The following is a 6000-nucleotide window of genomic DNA, read 5'->3' on the forward strand; positions in this document are numbered from 1 at the left end:
ATATATTGTAAAGAGCTTTATAATAACATCCTCGTGATCTTCTAGAAGTTCTACTGTCGCTAATGTAAAAAATTGTAAAATATATCTATTTATTATAACTATTTTTAAGCCGCAAAATATATTTATATAAAATTATTTCACTTTTTTTCATATTTGCATCTCAAAATAAAGACTAAAATTTGTTTTTCATATTTGTATCTCAAAATAAAAACCAAAAGTTAAATCCTAAAATAAAGACCAAAGACGAAAGTATTCTGAGCGAAAAAGAGATAGAACTGTTGTAGGTGTTTTTACTTTACAATAATGGAGCTTGTCACTATAATCGTCACTAATTTTGTGCTTGAGATAATTATTATAAGAATGTTTTAGAAAACAAAGTTCCTAGTGGTGAGAACGCGTTTCGGCATTGTTCAAATAAAAAATATGGTCTTAAACTTAAAAAAAAAACTTAAACCAATAACAAAAATGTTTCAACAAGTTGCAAGTAAAGTAGCTAACAAAGCGATTGATTTACATCAAAATGTATTTACACCGGGTGCAGATAAGATAATTCGCAAAAAAAGATATCTTTTGGTGGTTTTACAATTTAAAAATTATATACTTAACTTCCTTGTATGACCACCAGAAACGCCCATTAAAAATATATTAGTTGCAATACTGCAAAGCTCCTCGAGTTTTCTTATATAATAGAAAAATAATAAATGTATACCCCCATCCTCCCCATTGGTAAAATTATACGCAACTCCATATCGTTATTATCATATATTGGTTAAAAGTTATGTCTATTGGTATTTTTTTGATACTGGTTATAGTTAATATACAAAAGTTATCAAAAATTTAGATTCCGAATAATAAAACTTACAGTCTTTTACTTATCTGTGATTAAAAAAAAGTTGTTTTTATTTTTGCAATTTATTTTTAATACGGTTTATTATTTACAAAATTTTATATAATATATAAAAAATAAAGATGTAAAAAATAAGAAGAAAAGAATAAAAAAATTTAAAAGCATTTTATTTTGAAAATGAAAAAATATGTAAAAAGCATCTATGTGTATCTACAAAATCTTGATCATAAGTTGAGACTCAAAATTTTTCATTTTGAGCTGTAAGTCAAGTTAATAAGGTATTTGTTATCTATGCAAAGTCTACATCTTCTTTTAATAGAGTTAGAAAGATTTTTGCAATATTCAAATCAACTATAATGCAACTCTTAACATTTTCTTAGTTCTTCAGCGGAAGTTTTGATCAGTTTTTGGTCATGCACAGTACATGCATTTTCGATTAGATTTAAATCTAAATGAGAAGTTTTATAAGCGTTTCATTGTACCTGGTTGCAGGGTGGAGGAGGTTTAGTTGGTATCTGGGGTTGTATCAAATATAGTTGATTTGAATATTGCAAGCTTGCCACTGGAATGCATTGATTTAGGTTCATTTCCAAAAAATAGGTCTCTTTTTGGAATCAAATAATTTTCAAGCGTCTCAATGTATCTATATTGGTCAATTGTACCAGTGTATAAATAGCATAGTCCTAGTCATCATACTTGATACAACCTCAGATACCAACTGAACCTCCTCCACCCTGCAACCAGGTACAATGAAACGCTTATGAAACCTCTCATAATGGTGTCTTTGAACTGTTACTCTATTTTTTCTATTAAGAACCGTATAATTCGTTTCATTGATACTTTTTTTTTTTAATCTCATTATTACTCATCTTGAGAATTTTTGATGCAAAATTGTAGCCATTTGAGTTGGTTTGAGTGTTTCAACATTAATTTTCTAGCAGCAGTTTACGAGTATAGTTTACAATTAATTTATATTCTATTTACTGTTTGTCTTGAGATGCTATTTTTAAAAGCTAAATTTATTTCTTGACCAATTTATTCGGCACTACACTTATGATTTTTTGGCAATTCTATATATACTACTGTCATAAGTTCCGGATCTGATTCCATTTAATGTGCTACCTGTTTTTTTTCAATTTACTATAATTTTAGTGACACATAAATGCAATACGTCCTTGAGAATCAGTTGAGTTTTTTTTGTTGAATTACCAGCAAGGTGCAAGGTTATAACTCTTTCTTTGATTTCTTTTGAAAATGATGTTTTACCCCTTTTCTAAATATCTAAATATTTTCAAAGCAAATATTGTAGATTCAATTTATAATACAAAGAGCAGCCGTGACACAGTGGTTAGAGTTCTGGCTCAGAACCCAGAGGTCCGAAGTTCAACGCCGACTAGCCCAACAAGCGACATTAGTACGGACGGAGGCGTCAACCTCAAGTTAAATGCTCTCCCGTGATACTCTGTGATAAGACTGTAAGGAACTCTGGAAGTACGTAAATAAATGCATGATGTAGTGGTTAGAGTTCTGGCTTCAGAAATACAGGGTATACTTCTAAGCTATAGTGTTTTAAAAGCTCTGGCCATTGGTTAAGCAAGAGGCGAACTAGTTAAATGCTCTTCCACGGTGCTCGGTGATAAGACCTTTAGGACTTATTAAAGCGTCTAAATAGTTAAAAAAAAAACTAGTAACAAATAATAAATGACACATACTATTAAAATAAATACCAGACATAGTTCTTTTTTCTTTTTTTTTTTGATTTATGTTTTGACATACATCGATGTACTGATAGTTTTTACATTAAATTTAATACCATGGTTAGAAATTAACAATGAAACTGTATAAAGAAAAAAATATATGAAACTTGATAATGGTCTGGACTACTTTAATTTTTTGTATATAGATATATTTTAATTCTAGCGCTACGGGTTTTATATACATCACTCGAGAATTCTTTTGTGCGGAATTAATGTCCATGGAAATTATAGCGCTGCAATTGTAAATGATCATCCAAATAGAATTAGTGACGTAACCATCATTTTTTGGTGTTTGATCTAACTTTCAGAGATTTTTGACATGAGTATAAACATGCAAACTCCAAACATTTTTATGTTTATACTTAGATCAAATAAGCATGCTTTGAAAGAAACTGTGATGATTGGAGTCTGGGAACAAAAAAAAACTAAAAGCTTCCCCCCTCCTCCTACCCCAAACCTGAGAGCAGCAAGTTGATAAAATATTTTTTTACAATTCTCAACTAAATTGATATTCATCGAAAAATTTTAAACTTCATATTTTAATCTATTGCGTTCAAAAGTTATGACCGCATAAAGTTTGGAATGGTGATTTATTTGAACTTTTGCAGTTTGTTTTAAATTACAGTCTTGAAAACTTAGTTCCTAATATATTTATTCTCTTACGAGTTTTTCTTACAATTGCTGTGAGTGTGGCTAGTTGTGAGAGAAGTTTTTCAAAACTAAAATTGATAAAAAGTTACCTTTGATCTACAATGAGTACCACACATTTAAGAAACCTTACCACAACAGCTCCACTTGACAGTGGAGCTGTTGGTGAGCAAATAACAGTCTTATTCTATTGGAATATGTTGTCATCAGACTCCGAAGATTTACAAGACAAATCACTAACATCATCCATTTCTTTACGGATTCGAAGAGCTTCATTTGGGTCATTTATAATTCTACTTCTCAAAGCCATCTGCAATAAGGAAAGCCTAACAATTACGTTTATTTTTGTCAATAATCTTTAGTGTTTTAAACATAAAAGCAATCCGTAAATTAATAGTTCCTACTTTACTAAGCTTAATTTATATGTCTATGAGCACAAAAGTTAATATTTAACTTTAAATAGGATTGAACAATAACTTTTAAAGAGATATTTTGATTGGTATATAATAGGTGCACATATGTGCGCCTATAATATAATATACCTATTTAGATTTTTTTTTTAATTCACCTCCCCAAGGCCGAGAAGGCCGAGAAGGCCACTACAGATGAGGAGGCTACTTAATTGTGGTTATAACCCTCTCTCAACTCTATAACTCCGAAACACGAACCTTGACAAACAAGGCCGCTGCGCGGAGAAACAAATTGAGCGCGGTACTACCAGGGACGTGGTGGGAATCGAACTCCGAACCTCTTCTAGTCAGGGAAAATTCTAAGACTCTGATCAACCCACAGTGGTCCAGAAATGTCACTTTTGAGGCAAAAACATATCTTCGTCAATTTTGAAGCTAAAAAGCTAAAATTTTCTATGAATGTTCATTATACCCTGGCCAACAATAACTATCATTGTAATGTCAGTTGTCATATCTCTGAAGGACATATCAATAACATGAAACCAAGGACAAATGAAATAACGAACAATAAACATGTGATACGTATTTCATATTTAATTTTCAACTTTCTATTAACTATAAATAGTCACCAGCATGTATGACACATTTTTGTTTGAATGAATAAATATCATACATGTGCAGAAAACCATGAACACATAGCGTCGTTACATTTAACGTACTTATTTTAACATAATTATTATTAGAACACCTTTTAATTAAATATTCTCTGGAGGACAAATTACACATTTATTACATCGTGATAGATTGCATAAACATGTAGAGTAGCACACCAAGGACAAAAAGTAGACATAACATATGACACATTTTACATGACAACATTTAAATAAATTTAATAATTTACATGATTTATGGTACACTTACGAATATTAATGTGTAGAATAAACAGACTCTAATCTCTAGAAATAACACAACAAAGACACTTGACATAACATTTTTTTGCATTTATGTTTAGATCTAAATTTTAAAATATTTTCAATAATAATGATTTCTTTAGTTTGACTTCCTGGTCAATTAATAAACAAAATTATCGGGCACACATATTTTATAATTACCTAAACATAAATATTCAATGCATATAGGATCACAACAAGAACATATCACTACTTACAAAGAGCGCATAATATTGGTTTTACACTGAGATTATAAATAAAAATAAATTTTTTTAAATATTTCTATATTATTATATTTTTTTACTAAACTGAGCTATTTAAGAATACATAACTATAAAGGGTTTGAGGTTTTAAAAACAACAATGAAACAGGTGTCACATCCTTATTCAAAAAATAAATGTGCTATTGTAAACATGCAGCTTTTTACAGATTTTTTCAAATAAAGTAAATCTATTTAGAACCCATATTATTAATACTAAAATTAAGAATACACTAAAGAATATAATTATATTAATAAAATTACAAAAGAAGGTTTAAACATTCTGCTGGAAGAGCAAGTTCCTTCTTTGATTCAGAACTTCGTCTCATAGAAGTAATAAAGGGGTCTGATGAGCAAAGCAATCTTCGCATTACATTTTCATTTGTAATTTTTCTAAAAATTTTCTTGTAAAATGTTCTCAAAAATTTTTAACATCTTTGTTTCTACTTTCCTGGGTGTAATATTAATTCTATATTTGTTTTTCTCACACACTTTGTAAATATCTTTACTCAATATATATATACATTTGCAAATACCCCCGAGGGTATAATAAACATTATAAACGTTATATACAATGTAATAAATGACACACCCACAACGTTCCTTCTGTCGCAATACAACAATAGTTTATATAATACAGTTATTTACACTAATTACAACACCCCTTGATCTCTAGATCACAAAGTCCGCATACTTATTCGGAAACCTCCGCACTCGCGTCGATCTTCGGAGATTTAGGTTATCCGCGATGGGTTCTTCCGATTCTCTGATAGACAAGTCAGCTACAATGGGAGCAGGACGGACGTCCGACATGTGTCTCGGCAATCCATTGATTTCTACCGAAACTCCTCGTCCTTCATCTGAGACTCTTCCTCTGTTCCATTCGCTCGTGCATTTTGAGTTAGGTGGTTTTACAAATACTTCTTGTCCTTGTGTATAGTTGTGGAGAACTTCCGCGTTAGTTTTGGCAGAAATTGTGTGTGGTTTCCACTCGTAGGAAAATATAGCTTTGTAGGGGAGCGATGTTTCCTCGCCATTTTTTCTGGGAGCTATGTTATACCAATATACCATTTTTAACGGGTCTTTGCCACTTCTGGCTGCCATGCGCTTGATTGTGCGATGATGACGT

Source organism: Hydra vulgaris, chromosome 13, assembly GCF_038396675.1.
Source record: "Hydra vulgaris chromosome 13, alternate assembly HydraT2T_AEP".
NCBI classification, from domain to species: domain Eukaryota; kingdom Metazoa; phylum Cnidaria; class Hydrozoa; order Anthoathecata; family Hydridae; genus Hydra; species Hydra vulgaris.